Source organism: Arachis ipaensis, chromosome B1 (genome assembly GCF_059453495.1).
Source record: "Arachis ipaensis isolate K30076 ecotype BB chromosome B1, ASM5945349v1, whole genome shotgun sequence".
Taxonomy (NCBI): Eukaryota; Viridiplantae; Streptophyta; class Magnoliopsida; order Fabales; family Fabaceae; genus Arachis; species Arachis ipaensis.
In genome coordinates, this window is record NC_142436.1 from 65,012,603 (window position 1) to 65,030,724 (window position 18,122).

Sequence of the window (18,122 nt, forward strand, 5' to 3'; positions counted from 1 at the left end):
CTTTGTGGCATTAAGAGTAAGAGGAAGATGGTCAGTGGTAAGAACTATCCTGCAAGGTTCATTATGGTTGAAAGCTTAAAGTTTAAACACAAAGGTTGGTGTAAAGCTCAATTGAATGGGTCTAGGAAGTTGTTTGGATGCTTCAGTGAGAATTCTAAAGCTGAACCACCCGGATGGAATCATGATAATCAACTTGAAGACGGGTGTAAAAGCAAGATTTGGGATCCTGGAATCTGCTCTGACATCCAACACCCCGGGAGCCTAAGAATCTGTTTGAAGCTGCTCAAAGGCTTTACGTGCCTAGTTTGGGATCCCGGAGGCTATTGGAATTACAAACATTGGCGGAGATTCCTGGATGAGTTCAAACACAAGCCACCATAACAGGAAGCTCATCAAATGTCCAACTTAAGGACTTTAACTAAAAGTGCTAGGTGGGAGACAACCCACCATGGTATGATCGTTCCTTTTTCATTTTTATTTAGTTTTATTTGTTTTCGAGTTTTATTTTATTTTATTATATTGAACCTGGAGTTTTGTATCACATTCATATTAACACTGCATTCTGCACTTTTTTTTTAGATTTAAAATAAAAAAAAGGAGAGCACGCACGCGACGCGGGAGCGTCGCTGACGCGTCCGCGTCACCAGTGCAATGGAAAGAAAAGAAAACGAACAGAGAGTCACGCGAGAGCGTGGCTGGAGGCACGCCTTTAGCATAATTTGACCCCACGCGACCGCATCATTCGTGAAATAGCCTCCCCACGCGTCCGCGTCACCCACGCGACCGCGTGGCCCTGTAAATCGACGTAAAAAGGTGTATGGCCGAAAGTTGAGCTGGAATTGGGCTGGACTCGTGCTGGAAGCCCAAGCCCTACCACGCGACCGCGTGCCCCACGTAGCCGCGTCATTTTAAGAAAATGGCCACTCACGCGATCGCATGCCTCACGCGACTGCGTCACCCTGGATTTTGGCAATACTAAGTTTTGAACAGAGAGTTGTGCGACCGCGAGGCTGCACTCGCGCCACTAGCACAAATCGAGTCACGCGACCGCGTGCCCCACGCGTCCGCGTCGCCTAACCTTATTGCGCACCATGCGACCGCGTCACCCACGCGACCGCGTTGCCAGCGTCGCACAACCTATCCAGATTAGTGCCAATTTTCTTATCTTTTCTTCTCCGAATCCTTATTCTTCTCATCTTTTCTTATTTCTTTCTTCTTCCTTTCTTATTTTCTCTCACTTCCATTCTATTTTATTTAATTTATTTGCATACTTTCATTCTTTGTATATTTTTATTTTTCTAAAATTATTATTGGTGTTCAAATGTTCTTATTCAACTGTTACATCTTTTCTGGTATTTTCTTGGTGCTTAGTGACTTGTTTCATTCTTATTGAGTAATATTATTTAAATTAATACCAATCTTTTATATCTGTATTACTCTTGCATTGACATGAATTTATATTATCTCTCCTTCCCCACTCTCTTCTCCATTGTTGCAAATTTTGCACCGCTGGTATGCCATGGCTTCTATTGTTTTCTCACGTACATGTTGAAGCTTCCATGTAAATGAGACCCTTATCATTTGGCATTAACCCACCCATACTTCATTTATTTTCTTATCTCTATTACTGGGTTACCTTTCTTCCCTTTTTCTTTTAGGATGGCCACCCAGAAGGGAACTGGAAGACGTTTACATGGGGAAACAAGACAAGTCCGTCTGCACAATCTTTGGAAAAAAGCGCTAGTTGGAACAACCCGTCCACCTGCACATCTCAGCATGCACCGAGGACGGTGCAATCTTTAATTGTGGGGAGGTCGATACCGATCTCCATGGGTTAGTATTCTCTTATCAACACCAATATTTTATTTTCCTTGTTAGTTGTTGCATTTGCATATTTGTTTGATTTTATGCATCTAGTTACTACTTGGTTAAAGTAATAAAATTCTTTTAAGACCCTATCTTTGAAAAATTTCACTAATTTAAATTGAGAAAAAATATATTTTTTTATGTTAAAACTTGTTTGAAGTTGTATTTGGAACATGATTTTTGAGCTAAAGAACACACAATCTGTGAGATTTGAGCTTATTTATATGGTTACACTATTTAACCATAAATATTTTATTCCTGTGTGTTTCCTTCTCTATGATTGTAATCTATATTTTGTTCCAATCTATATGTCCATTATTTAGTGTATTTACATGCTTGCATATGATTGAGGCCATTGTTTGATTTTAGCTCACTTATCCCAAATAAGCTTACCCTTTAAATCACCCTTGTCAGCCACCTTGAGCCTTTTAATCCCCATTTATTCTGTATTTTATCACATCACTAGCCTTAAGCAGAAAAACAATTAAATATCCCAATTGAATCTTTGGTTAGCTTAAGATAGGGATTGTGTAACAATTAAGTGTGGGGAAACTGTGGGAACATGGGTTAATAAGGGAATGTATCATGTTTCTAATTTATTTGAATATTGAGAATTTGGGAACCTACTCATGAAAAACCAAAATAGAAAAATAATGGAGAATCCATGTGCATTGATAAGTTATGTTTGCTTTTATGATTCAAAAAAAAAAAGAGAGAAAAAAAAATATATATATATATATATATAAGGGGACAAAATTACCCCAATATTAAGTTTAATAAAAGATCAATGCACATATGATAAAAATTAAAGAAAATTTGGTACATGAGTATGTGAATTATACAAAAGTGGGAATTATGGGTAGCTAGGCATGGATTTAAAAGTATATAGAGTATATGTATATTAGGTGAGAGCTTAGGTTAATTAAAGATTCATATTATAGCTCACTTGGCCATACATATATCCTTACCTTTACCTCAGCCCCATTACAACCTTGAAAAGACCTCATGATGTTTGCATTGGTATATTAAATATTTGTTGATTGGTTAGATGAAGAACAAGGTTTAGAAAGCATGATTAGAGAAGAGTAGAGTGATTGACCCTAGACACTTGAGAGACTAGAGTGATATACACTACCAGTAAGGGTTCATTGCTTAATTCTATGTTCCCTGCTTTCATGAGCTATCTTATTACAAGTTTACTTGTCTCTTATTGTATAATTTGAATCAGTGAAATCTGATTTGTGTTTGTCTTGGAGAACTTATTTGCTTTTAACCAAGTAGGTAGAAACATTTTTGCATGTAGTTGCATTCATATAGGTAGGTTGCATTTCATACATTCTATCATTCCTCTTCATCTTTATAGCTTCTCTTGAGCTTAGCATGAGGACATGCTATTGTTTAAGTGTGGGGAGGTTGATAAACCACTATTTTATGGTTTATCTTGTGCTCAATTGAGTGGTTTTTATCAACTCTTTACCCACTTATTCATACTATTTGCATGAGTTTACATTCTCTTTCCTGATTTTGTGCTATGATTGAAAACATGCTTCTTTGGTCTTAATTTTGATATATTTAATCCTCTCTTATTACCATTAGATGCCTTGATATGTGTGTTAAGCGATTTCAGAGATTACAGGGCAGGAATGGCTCAGAGGATGGAAAGGAAGCATGCAAAAGTGGAAGGAATGCAAGAAGTTGGAGAAATTGCTAAGCTGTCCAGCCTGACCTCTTCGCACTCAAACGGCTATAAGTTTAGGTACAGAGGTCCAAACGACGTGGTTCCAGTTGCGTTGGAAAGCTAACATCCGAGACTTTGATTTGATAAATAATATGCCATAGTTTCCCTGATGCTAGGCGACGCGACCGCGTGATCCATGCGGACGCATTGCAGTGACGAAAATTCAGCAAGTTTGAATTTGCAACCAGCGAATTCTGGACTGTTTTTGACCCAGTTTGCGGCCCAGAAAACACAGATTAGAGGCTATAAAGTGGGGGAATCCATTCATTCATGAGGAGGCTCTCACAATTCACAATTTTAGGAGTAGATATAGTTTTTAGAGAGAGAGGTTCTCTCCTCTCTCTTAGGATTAGGATTTAGGACTTCTCTTAGTTTTAGGAGTGACTCTCAATCCCAGGTTCAATGTTCTTTTTATTCATTTTCTAATTTAATTTATGAATGTCCATGTCAGATTTAAGTTCTTTTGTGAATGCAATTCGAGGTATTTCTGGATTTAAAATTGCTTTGCTTTATTTATATTGATGCTTTTAATTTAATTTAGATATTTTCTTCCTTTTGGCTTTGGTCAAGTGATTGGTAATACTTGAGTTATCAAACTCAGCAAATGATTAAAATTGGCAGATTCTGATTGAACTAGGATTGCTCTAAAGCTAGTCTCTCCACAGAAGTTGACTAGTACTTGAGAATCAAGCTAATCAGTCCACTTGATTTACCTTCATAGTTAGAGGTTAACAAAGTGGGATTAAAACCCAATTCTCTTCACACCTGATAAGGATAACTAGGATAGGACTTCCAGTTCTTCATACCTTGCCAAGAGATTTTATTATTGTTAATTTATTTTACTTGTCATTTAAATATACCTGTGCCCATTGCCCAAACTCCAAAACCCCAATTTACAAACTCATAACTAATAATAAGAACATACTTCCCTGCAATTCCTTGAGAAGACGACCCGAGGTTTAAATACTTCGGTTATCAATTTATTTAGGGGTTTGTTACTTGTGACAACCAAAACGTTTGTAAGAAAGGTTGATTGCTTGGTTTAGTAACTATACTTACAACGAGAGTTTACTATAACCTCTAAACCATCAATCCTCAGCTCTTTCAGACTTGTGGGAGCTCTTCAGCCTAGGCTCCCTTTGCGTCCTGTAATCTCCATTTTAGCCCAGCCAATACCACTTTGTTGGCAGCTTCAGCTTGTCCATTGGCTTGGGGATGCTCTACGGAAGTGAACTGGTGTTTTGTATTCAAGTCGGCCACTAACCTTCTAAAGCCTGCATCTGTGAATTGGGTGCCATTGTCTGTGGTGATGGAGTATGGGACCCCGAACCTTGTGACAATATTTCTATATAGGAATTTTCGACTTCTTTGAGCAGTGGTCCTAGCTAAGGGTTCTGCCTCGATCCACTTTGTAAAGTAGTCTACCCTTACTATGAGGAATTTAACTTGTCCCGATCCCTGAGGGAAGGGTCCGAGAAAGTCCAGTCCCCATTTTGCAAATGGCGATGGTGAGGCCACACTGATGAGTTCCTCTGGTGGGGCGATGTGAAAGTTGGCATGTTTTTGGCATGGTAGACATGTCTTTACAAACTCTGTGGCTTCCTTTTGTAGAGTTGGCCAATAAAATTCGGCCCGGAGTACTTTTTTGGTGAGAGCTTGTGGTCCGAGATGATTGCCACAAATGCCACTGTGTACTTCTTCTAAAACTTTCTTTGTATTGGAATTCGGCACACATTTTAACAGAGGTATTGAAATCCCTCTCTTGTATAGAGTATTGTTTATGATGGTGTAATATTGTGCCTCTCGTTTTAACCTCTTTGCCTCCTTTTCATCTGTAGGGAGTGCTTCTATTTTGAGGTAGTTAATTATGGGAGCCATCCATCCTTGATCTTGACCTGTTATGGCTAGGACTTTTTCTTCTTCCGAGATTGACGGAATCTGCAGTATTTCTTGGATGAGGCTTCTATTGTTGCCCCCTGGTTTGGTGCTGGCTAGCTTTGAGAGTGCGTCAGCTCGGGCATTCTGTTCGCAGGGTATGTGGAGGATCTCATATTCCCAGAGTTGTCCGAGCTGTTCCCTGGTTTTACCCAAGTACTTTTTCATAGTGGGATCTTTGGCTTGGTAGCTCCCTGTTATTTGTGAAGTGATCACCTGTGAGTCGCTGAAGATAATGAGTTTTTGAGCTCCGACCTCTTTAGCCAGCTTCAAACCAGCTAGTAGTGCCTCATATTCAGCTTGGTTGTTTGAGGCAGGGAACCCGAATTTGAGGGAAAGTTCGATTTGGGTTCCTTGGTTGCTTTCAATTATCACACTTGCGCCGCTTCCAGTCTTATTTGAGGAATCGTCCACGTAGAGATTCTATTCTGTGGGGGTTTCCGGGGTGTCTGTAAATTTTGCAATGAAGTCGGCTAAGTATTTTGATTTGATGGTTGTCCGAGCTTCGTATTGAAGGTCAAACTCGGACAACTCGACTGCCCATTGCAAGATTTTGCCTGCTAGATCTGTTTTCTGCAATATCCCTTTTATGGGCTGGTTTGTCCGAACCTTAATGGTGTGAGCTTGGAAGTACGGACGAATTCGTCGAGATGTTAGTATGAGAGCATAAGCAAATTTCTCTATTTTTTGGTAGTTCAGCACGGACCCTTGTAATGCTTTACTGATGAAGTATACAAGTTATTGCCCATTGTCGTCTTCTCGAACTAGTGCTGAGGCTATTGTCCGACTTCCTACTGCGAGGTACAATATGAGTGGTTCTCCTTCCCGTGGTCGAGTTAGGATAGGTGTTTGTCCCAGGAATCTTTTGAAGTCTTGGAAGGCTTGCTCGCACTCCGTTGTCCATTCAAACTTCTTTCCCTTCCTTAGAGTGGCATAGAAGGGAAGAGATCTTATTGCCGATCCTGCTAGAAATCTGGACAAGGCTGCCAACCTCCCGTTGAGTTGTTGTACCTCTTTGACACAAGTCGGACTCTTCATGTCGAGTATGGCCTGGCATTTATCCGGGTTTGCCTCGATTCCTCTTTGTGTGAGCAAAAAACCCATGAATTTGCCAGCTTCTACTGGGAAGGTGCATTTTGTAGGATTGAGTCGCATGCCATGCTTTCTTATAGTGTCGAATACTTGGATCAGGTCAAACAATAGCATCTCTTCACATTGTATCTTTATTAACATGTCGTCCATATAAACTTCCATGATTTTTCCAATGTGATCCGCAAAGACCTTATTCATTAATCTTTGATAAGTAGCTCCTGCATTTTTAAGACCGAAAGGCATGACGATGTAGCAATAGTTTGCCTTTGGGGTTAAGAATGAAGTTTTTTCTTGGTCGGGTGGATACATTGGGATTTGGTTGTATCCCGAGTATGCATCCATAAACGAGAGGTATTTATATCCGGAGGAGGCATCTACCAGAGCGTCAATACTTGGGAGTGGATAAGGATCTTTTGGGCAGGCTTTGTTGAGATCAGTGTAATCGGTGCACATTCGCCACTTCCCATTTGATTTTTTCACCAAGACGACGTTAGCTAGCCATAGTGGATACTTGACTTCTCTTATGAATCCTGCTTCTAGTAAAGCTTGTACCTGCTCTTCCACTGCTTGGGATTGTTCTGGCCCGAGCTTTCTTCGCCTTTGTTGTACTGGCCGAGATCCTGGGTATACTGCCAACTTGTGATACATTAATTTGGGGTCTATACCCGGCATGTTTGCAGCTTTCCATGCAAAGAGGTCGATACTGTCTCGTAAGAACCGTACGATTGATTCTTTTATATCTCTCTTTAGGTTAGTACCAATATTGGTTGTTTTGTCCGGGGTATCTTCGATCCAGACTTTTTCTATTTCACCTTCGGGTTGTGGGTGGAGCTCTTCCCGCCTCTGGACTTCACCGAGTTCGATTGTGTGGAATTTTTCTCCTCTACCTCTGAGATTTAGGCTTTCGTTATAACAGCGACGCGCTATCTTCTGGTTTGCTTTTATTGTAGCTATCCCTTCTGTAGTTGGAAATTTCATGCACAGATGTGGAGTCGAGACTATTGCACCGAGCTGATTTAATGTTGATCGACCTATCAGGGCATTGTAGGCAGACTTTACGTCGACCCTGATGTAGTCTATTTTGAGTGTTCTGGATTGGTTTCCCTTTCCGAAGGTTGTATGCAATGAGATGTATCCAAGTGGCTGCACTGGGGTGTCTCCCAGTCCAAACAGACTGTTCGGGTATGCTCTAAGTTCTTTTTCTTCTAAGCCGAGTTTGTCGAAGGCAGTTTTGAACAAGATGTCGGCGGAGCTTCCTTGGTCTTATCAGTGTGCAGTGGAGATTTACGTTTGCCAGTATAATGGTGATGACCATGGGATCGTCGTGTCCTGAGATGACACCGGATGCGTCTTCTTTAGTGAAGGTAATTGCAGGGATGTCGAGTGCTTCCTCCTTCCCCTCAACATGATATACTTCTTTGAGATATCTTTTTCGAGATGATTTGGAGATCCCTCCCCCTGAGAACCCTCCATGTATCATATGGACATGTCTTTCTGGCGTACGAGATGATCGCTCGGTTCGTCTGACATCCTCGTCCCTTCTTCTTTCCCTTTGCTCGTCGTCCCGAGTGGCCAGGTACCGATCTAATTTTCCCTCTCTTACTAATTTTTCTATGATATTTTTAAGTCAAAACATTCATTGGTGGAACGCCCACGGACTCGATGGTATTCACAGTATTCGGTCCGGTTTTCTCCTCCTTTTTTGCCTTTGAGTGGTCGAGTTGGGGGTATTTTTTCTGTGTGGCAGACTTCTTTGTAGACATCCACAAGGAACACCCGAAGAGGGGTATAATTATGATATTTTTAATTTTTCCCCATGTCGATCTTCCTTCTTTTTGGACTCTTTATCCTTGTCCCGGGGGGATAGGTGAATCCGAATTTTGAGGTTTCTCCTAGTCGAGAATTTTCTTCCATGTTGATGTATTTCTCCGCTTGTTCTTGTACTTCATTCAGAGATGTGGGGTATTTCTTTGATATAGATTGGCTAAAAGGTCCCTCTCGTAGGCCATTGATGAGGCCCATGATGACGGCCTCTGTTGGTAGGCTTTGTATGCCTATGCATGTTTTGTTGAATCTTTCCATGTAGTTGCGAAGACTTTTCCGATCTCCTTGCTTGATTCCTAATAGACTGAGGGCGTGCTTAGCCTTATCTTTTTGGATGGAGAATCTGGCCAGGAACTTTTTGGCTAAGTCGTCAAAGCTTGAGATGGACCTAGGAGGTAGATTGTCAAACCATCTAATTGCTGTCTTTGTAAGAGTTGTTGGGAAGGCTTTACAGTGAACTACATCTGAGGCATCGGTGAAGAACATTCTACTTATAAAATTGCTGAGGTGATGGTTGGGATCTGTAGTGCCATCGTATAAAGTCATATCCAGAAGTTTGAAGTCCTTATGGATTTTGGTCTTCATGATCTCCCTAGTGAATGGATCTTGATCCTTGCGAGAATTGTCCTCAGGGGTGGACCGAGTAGCTTTGGCTTTGAGATCGGCTTCGAGTTTTAGAAGTTTATCTTCTAATTCTTAGCGTCGCCTTACCTCTCTTTGTAGATCCTTCCCAACTTCTCGTTGATGCTGGGTTTCTTTTTCAAGTTGCTCTAAACGATCTTGAAGCGCTTCTATCACTCCCGGATTTGATGAGTTTTTGTCCCCGTTAGATTCTGGGGTATCTTTCAGTGTAGTGTTCGTATTTTTGTGCGGTGTTCTATCCTCTAGATCTGAGTCGTGGTCGTTGTCATGGTCGTCCGCCATGGTGATGGGATGACTTCCAGGTTCCCTGGCAACGGCGCCAATGTTCCAAGGGTTACCTAAAACTGTAGGTCGATCTCGGACGAAACCTTCTGTACTGGCTGGAGATGATGTGTCCGGCTGGTGGCCGGCGGTCGGAGCTGTCGTGTCCGGCTTGTTGGACTGGCTATGCTTCTGATCCTTTGTCACCGTAGGGTGGTTGTACATGCAAGGGACTCCGATGCTTAAGTTAGCAAGTGTATTAAGCAGGTTTTTAGTAGAATCAGAGTATGAGTTATACCTGGGTGCGCCAGCGTATTTATAATGGTGTGGAGTGACCTTTTTAGATAAGATAAGTTAGTTATCTTATCTTATCTTATCTTTGGGTGAGGTCAGCTTATCTTCAAAGAAACCACCTTTATCTCTATAGGCTTGGACTGCCTTTGGATTTGGGTCGTGTTCCTCTATTTGGGCCCTTTACTGGGCTTTCCTGGTAATTTGGCTGAGCTCTTTAGGAAAAGGTCGGGTAGTCTGACCTGAAGAGGTCGCTACACATCCCGGGTCGGACAGCTTGACCCAGGGTATGAACAGATACCATTCTGGGCGTTTAACGCCAGAATTGCAGCATCCTGGGCGTTCAGAAAAATGCCCAGTGACAAAGGATTTCTGGCGTTTAACGCCAGCCAGGGTACCTGGCTGGGCGTTAAATGCCCAAAAGGAGCATCAAATGGGCGTTAAACACCAGAATGGATACCATTCTGGGCGTTTAACGCCGGAAAGGGCAGGGGGAGGAAATTTCGTTTCCACTTCAAATTTTTTTAAACTTTCATGTTTTAATTCATAATTTTTTGCATAAACATGTTACAAATTTTCATCACTCACACTCAATCTTCAAAAATTTAATAATCTTCTAAATCCCTTTTCAATTTTCTTTTAAATCCTTTCCAAATCTTTTTCAAAAACTCATTTATCTTTTCAATTCCTTTCCAAATCTTTTCCAACTCATCATATCTTCTTTTAATTCTTAGATGCATCAACAAATTTTCATATTTAGCTTCTTTATATCTTTTTCATATCTTTTGAATTTTAAAATCTCATCTTTTTCATATCATGATTTATTTTTTTTACCAATCATATCTTTCTATCATATCTTTTTCAAAATTCTCAGAATCCCACCCCTCCACTTTTAAATACACGTTCGGCCACCCCCTCTCCTCCACAACTCAAATTTGACTCTCCTCTTATCCCTCTCATTTCCTTTCTTTTGCTTGAGGACAAGTAAACCTCTAAGTTTGGTATGTTTTTCCGTGATCACCAAGCTAAGACTCATTAAGATCATGGCTCCTAAGGGAAAACAAACCACTTCAAGAGGCAAGAAAGAGAATACTCCAAAGCCACTTTGGAATCAAGAGAGGTTCTTAACCAAAGAACATGCAGACCATTACCACAAAATAATGGGTCTGAGGCCAGTGATCCCGGAAGTTAAATTCGATCTGAAAGAAGATGAATATCCGGAGATCTAGGATCAGATTCGAAACAGAGGCTGGGAAATTCTAGCTAATCCTGAAACAAATGTGGGAAGAAACATGGTTCAGGAATTCTACTCAAATCTGTGGCTGACAGATAAGCAGAGAATGACTGGAACTGCCTTCCATACCTTTCAAACTATGGTAAGAGGGAGAATTATTTACTTCCACCTTGACAAAATAAGAGAGGTCTTCAAGTTGCCTCAATTGCAAGATGATCCAGAATCCTTTAATAGGAGAATGTTGAGAGTAGATAAGCGTTTGGACCAAGTTCTAGAGGACATATGCCTCCCTGGAACTAAGTGGATAACCAACTCAAAAGGTGTCCCAAATTAACTAAAGAGATGAGATCTCAAACCAGTTGCTAGGGGCTATTTGGACTTCATTGGGCATTCTATATTGCCCACTAGCAACCGCTCTGAGGTCACTATCAAAAGAGCAGTGATGATTCATTGCATTATGCTGGGAAACGAAGTGGAGATTCATCATCTAATTTCTTGTGAGATCTATGTAATTACAAATAAGAACTCCACTGAAGCCAAATTGGCTTACCCAAGCTTAATCTCTCAGCTATGTAAAGATGCTGGAATGAAGATGGGAGTAGATGAGTTCATCCCAGTCGAGCACCCAATCACCAAGAAGTCAATGGAAGGACAACAAGTGCAAGATAACTCCATCAAAAGGAGGGCGCAGGAGTTCCTCCCAGAAATTCCTCAGATTGACTACTAGACCCGCCTAGAAGCATCTGTCACCAAGCTGCAAGAAGCTATGGATCAACTTAAGGAAGAACAACAAAATCAAAATAGCATGCTCTGCAAACTGCTTAAGGAGCAAGAAAAGCAAGGGCGTAAGCTACAGGAGCTAAGGCACCAGAGGCTCTCCCTTGAGGGACCAGACACCCCACAGATTGAAGGAGCATCCTTCTCCCAAAATAAAGGTTATTGAGTCCTAATCTTAACTTTGTGATAACTTTTGTTATTAGAGATCTATTTTAAGAGTTACATGAGCATTATTATTAGAGTCATTTATTTTTATGTCCTTAATTTCCTTTCTTTTATTATTATTTGTCTGCTTTTATGCTTATCTCATGTCTTATTTCTATTCCATAATCAATAAAATTTAGAGTATATTTCTTAAAGCTATGAATAATTGATGCACAAAAACTTGTCTCTCAACGAATTTCCCTCGGCAAGTATACCGAATTGTCGTCAAGTAAAAACTCACAATAGAGTGAGGTCGAATCCTACAGGAATTGATTGGTCAAGCAACTTTAATTGGAGGAATGTTCTAGTTGAGCTAAGCAGAATTTGATTAGAGAGTTGCAGGAAATTAACTGGCGGGAAAGTAAATGGCAGAAAGTGTAATTACTGGAAATAAAGAACTGAATGTAAATAACAGAAAGTAAATTACAGAATCTTAAATGAGAAATGGGGAAGATGAACATAAAAGTAAATGGTAGAAAGTAAAGAGAATGGGTAAGATCAGAAATGGGGGATTCATTGGGCTCAGAAGATGTTGTATTCTCCGGATCAAGTTCATTCTCATATCTTCCTCAATCAATGCATTCATTGATCTCCTTGGCAATCTTAAGTGATTGGATTCCAATTCCTTGGTAATCCAATCTCTCAAATATTGATCAATAGCCAATTCCTTGGTCTAATTGCTCATGAGAAGAGATGAAGTATGGTCACTAATTATACCACATGTATTCCCAAATCAAAGTATTGGTAGGATTATATGTCACCATATCCACCCAAACCCCAATTTGGTCCAACATGAGAAAGCATTTCTAGCATGATCTCTTCATTCCTCTTCCAAGGTCCGAAGAGATCCAAGTATGAATAGCTTCTTTTCCAAGATAACTACCCAATAGGATGAAGATTGAAAGCTTTCTAGTAAAATTAAGAGAAAAGAAAGAAGAAGAATAATGAAAACTATTATTGATCCATCAAATTACAATAGAGCTCCCTAACCCAATGAAAGGGGTTTAGTTGTTCATAGCTTTGGGAATTGAAAGCGTAAGTGTAAAATACATTATGAAAACTAAAACTAGAAGTTGCAGAGAAAGTAAAGTATACAGAGTGTAGTTCTCCAAAATGCCAAAAGCTCCCTTTACTAATTCAAAACTACTCCTATATATACTACTCTTCTGATCTTCTAGTTGGCTCTTCAAGTCTTGGATATGGGCCTTTGGATCTTAAGTTGAAGCAGTTGCAGTCTTTAGTGGGCTCAGCTTTGCTTGCAGAGAGAAAATGTGAGTTAGGCATGGACGTTAGTTAGGACGTTAGTTAGGACGTTAGTGGTGTTAACATTAAGTGAAAATGTGGGTTCGAGAACGTTAGTGACGATCACCTTTTTCACTAACGTTCCTAACCCAAGATGGTCCACGTTAACTTCAACGTTAGTGGCACTAACATGACCACTAACGTTGCCTCTTGGTCCTTCGCAAACGTTATTGGCATTCACCTTTTCCAATAACGTTTGCTTGTTGCCTTTCCTTCCTACGTTAGAGTCCACGTTAGTGTAGCTAACGTGACCCCTAACGTGGGCATGCCTCAGCTTCGAGAGCATTAGTGACACTTATCTTTGTCACTAACATGGTGATGATTGCCATCTCCAATGTTAGTGACAAAGGTGAGTGTCACCAACGTTGGCTCATCATTTCTTTCCTCCACGTTAATGTAGTTAACGTGGCAACTAACGTGGCTAATAGTGGCTTGGTCCAACGTTAGTGACAAAGGTGAGTGTCACTAATGTTGGCACTTCTTTGTTCCTTCCACGTTAGAGTTCACGTTAATGTAATTAACGTGACTCTTAACGTGGCTAAGTGTGCCCCTTTTTCCAACATTAGTGGTATTCACTTTTACCACTAACGTTGGAGCTTTACTTCTCTTCCACGTTAGCATCCACGTTAATGTAGTTAACGTGGCAACTAACGTAGGCTATAATGGCTCACGAAGGCGTTATTAGCGATCACTTTTCTCATTAACGTTGCAAGCTAGCTCCCATTCCACGTTAATGGTCACGTTAGTTAGACTAACGTGGCTATTAACGTGGCATCTTCCTTGCTTCTTTTATCCTGAAATCAAGCAAGTAAAGTGCATCAAAGCTAGGTTCTAACTCATGAGATCATGCATCATCCACTTTATCATTCAATTCATGCATAATTCTCATGAAATCATTCAAAATTCACAATGTTTGCTTGAATCAAGATGTAAGTGATTATCTACCCAAAACTTGCTTATTAACTTAGAAAATGCATGAAACTACCCTAAAACAGTAAAGAAAAGGTCAGTGAAACTGGCCAAAATGCCCTGGCATCACAACACCAAACTTAAAGCTTGCTTGTCCCTAAGCAAGTACTGAAATATGAGAATGATGAATGAAATGCCAAGAGAAATGAGTCATTATTGTGGAAGTCATGTCCTTGGTTTTATGGGGTTTCATGCATAGCAACTTAGGTTCATTCTTTCACTGGCTTTCAGACCTTTATCATGCCCTGGAATACTCACTTGATTGCATCCTATGAGACTTTTATTTATTGATCCCCTTATATTTTCAAGGTCTACTTGTGTTCTTAGACTAGGTGCTTTGTGAGAGGGCGACTCTTTAAGATAAGCTTTCAGTTAGCACTCCCGAACCAGTTGGTCCAAGGTGCTGGGTGTTAAGACACCCCTAAGGACTTACTCCCTCAAGTCTCTTTCCCCCATACATACACACCACAGGTACATGGTTTGTTATTTTCTTACTTGAGACCTTGGTGTCCAGTACCTCTTTGGGTTACTAAGTGTTCTGTAGCAAAGGTTACTCTTGATAGTGGACTTTCAGCTGATAATCCCAGGTTAGTTAACCCAAGTTACCAAGTGATAAGGCACCCCTGAGAGCTTATTCATCCAAGTAGATCCTTTACACAGGAGCACCACAGACACATGCCTTAAGATTCAACCCTTGGTGCCTAGCGTTATTTCTTATTCTTTTTCTTTATTTCTCAACTTTCATTTTTCTTTCCCTTTTTCTTATTAGGATCTTGTTATTTAGCTAGTCTCATGGGGTGTGTTTCAAGCATATGATTCAGGACAGCTAGTTGCCTTCCTACCTTGTTGGTGAACCAACTTAGCTAAGTAATTACTACACCACAAGCTTAAGAACTTACTCCACAATATGAACCTCACTCTGGTCTTTCATAACATCTCTTTTTATTTGACTTAGAGGACAAGCATACAAGTAGGCAAGTTAAAAATGCTTCAGGTATCTTGAAACAGCACACATATGACAAAGGCGGGGAAAAATGAACATTAAAACTTAGTCATGTAAACTAAAGAGTAGCTAATAATCAGGGATACATTCAGACTTTCAATTTGAGCATTTCCAAGCATGTGGAATCAAGTAACAATACAACCTTTTAGTGGTGACTTCTAGCCATCCCTTTGTTGTCATCGTCCATAGCTTTTGCATCCTTCTTCGCCTCCTTGGATGATGGTGCACTGCTTTTCCCGAAGATTTGATTGAGTTCCTGCAAATTTATTGGAAGTTGCTTGTTCCCAAAGCACTTGAGAAATAGTTAGCATGCATGTATGCTTGTGAATTTCTGAACCTGATTTGATGTGTGGACACCAAACTTAGTTCCTTGCCTAATGCAACAGATTGAATACATGCAGAGAACCTTATGTGCTTTTATTACTAAAACGACTATGAACTAGAAACTAAACTCTTGTCAAGTGGTTTCCCTGATTGGTTGGGGCTAGCAAACTGCTTTGAAGAGGTGTAGTGTGATTCTAACTGAGATCTTTGGTGGAACACCAAACTTAGAATCACACATTCACTCTTGAATTGTTTTGGTGTGCAACACCAAACTTAGCTCCTCGCAATACAGGGTCACTTGTAACTTTTATTGAGATGATCATGAAAAGGAAACTACCTTAGGTTGGGTTGCCTCCCAACAAAGCGCTCTTTTAGCGTCGCTAGCTCGACGATTTCTCCATCAGTTGAGATGATATTTCATTTTGGGGCTTTCCCCCATGTTGCCCATGTAGTGCTTGAGCCTTTGTCCGTTCACAGTGAAGGTCCTCTTTGAGCTTTCCTCCATGATTTCTATGTGTCCATACGGTGAAACTTTTGTGACAAGAAAGGGTCCAGATCACCTTGACTTGAGTTTCCCGGGGAAAAGTCTCAATTTGGAGTTGTAGAGGAGCACTTGCTGTCCTTTTTCGAAGCTCCTAGGTGTAAAATTGAGGTCATGTCTTCTCTTTGCCTTTTCTTTATAGATCTTGGCATTTTCATATGCTTGAGATCTAAACTCCTCCATTTCCTACAGCTGCAAGACTCTTTTTTCACCAACGGCAAGGCTATCAAAATTTAGTAGCTTGAGAGCCCGGAGAGCTTTGTGTTCAAGTTCCAATGGTAAATGACAGGCCTTCCCATACACCAGTTGATATGGGGACATCCCGATTGGTGTTTTGAATACCGTTCTGTATGCCCAAAGAGCATCATCTAGCTTCTTCGACCAGTCTTTTCTTGATGCTCCTACAGTCTTCTCCAGAATCCTTTTTAAATCTCTGTTAGATATCTCAGTTTTCCCACTTGTTTGGGGGTGGTAAGGTGTGGCAACCTTGTGCTTTACCCCGTATCGTAGGAGAAGAGCTTCTAGTGGTCTGTTACAAAAATGGCTCCCTCCATCACTGATGAGCGCTCGTGGGACTCCGAACCGGCTAAAGATATTCTTTCTGAGAAAGTTCATGACCACCTTGTTATCATTTGTTGGGGTTGCAATGGCCTCTACCCACTTGGAAACGTAATTCACTGCTACTAGGATATACTTGTTTGAATATGAGGTTGGAAATGGTCCCATGAAATCGATTCCCCATAAATCAAACAGTTCCAGCTCTAAGATGAAATTCTGTGGCATCTCATTTCTTTTGGGTAGGTTTCCAGCTCTTTGGCATTCATTGCAGTTCTTTGCTACTTCCTTGGCATCCTTGAAAAGGGTGGGCCAAAAGAATACGCTTTGTAACACCTTGGCTGCAGTTCTTTCCCCTCCAAAGTGGCCTCCATAACACGAACCATGGCAGTTCCATAGGACCTCTCTTCCCTCTTCTTCTGAAACACATCTTCTAAGGATTCCATCTGAACACTTCTTGAATAGATATGGTTCATCCCAAACAAAATACTTTGCGTCATTGATGAGCTTTCTTTTTTGATGTTTGTTGATTTCTGGAGGTAAAGCCCCAGTTGCCTTGAAATTGGCAATATCTGCAAACCAGGGTGCTCTATGAACTGTCATCAACTGCTCATATGGGAAGAACTCATTTACACTTGTATCATGTGTTCCTTCTTTATCATGAGGGATTCTGGATAGGTGATCTGCTACTTTGTTCTCCACTCCTTTCTTGTCTCTAATTTCAATATTGAATTCCTGCAACAACAAGATCCATCTTATTAGTCTTGGTTTTGATTCTTGCTTGGCAAACAAATATTTAAGTGCTATGTGATCTGTGAAAACGATCACTTTGGCACCAATGAGGTATGATCTAAACTTGTCAAATGCAAAAACTATTGCCAGCAACTCTTTTTCAGTAGTGGTATAATTTCTTTGAGTGTCATTGAGGACTTTGCTGGCATAGTATATCACATGGACCAAGTTATCTTTCCTCTGTCCTAACACTGCCCCAACTGCAAAATCAGATGCGTCACACATCAGTTCAAATGGTAAGTTCCAATCAGGTGGGGAAATGATAAGGGCAGAGGACAGCCTCTTTTTCAAGTTTTCGAATGCTAGCATGCATTTTTCATCAAAGACAAATGGTGTATCAGATACAAGGAGATTGCTTAAGGGCTTGGCTATCTTTGAAAAATCTTTAATAAACCTTCTGTAAAAGCCAGCATGCCCTAAAAAGCTCCTATTGCCTTGACATCACTTGGTGGGGGTAATTTTTCAATGAGTTCCACCTTAGCTCTGTCTACCTCAATGCCTTGGTTAGAAACCTTATGGCCAAGAACTATTCCTCCTGTCACTATAAAGTGACATTTCTCCCAGTTCAAGACCAAGTTGGTTCTTGACATCTTTTTAATACGAGGGCCAGGTGATTTAGGCAATTAGGAAAGGAATCTCCGAATACTGAAAAGTCATCCATAAAGACTTCAATGAATTTTTCTATCATGTCTGAGAAAATGGAGAGCATGCAGCATTGGAAAGTTGCAGGCGCGTTACATAGCCCAAATGGCATGCGCCTGTAGGCAAACAC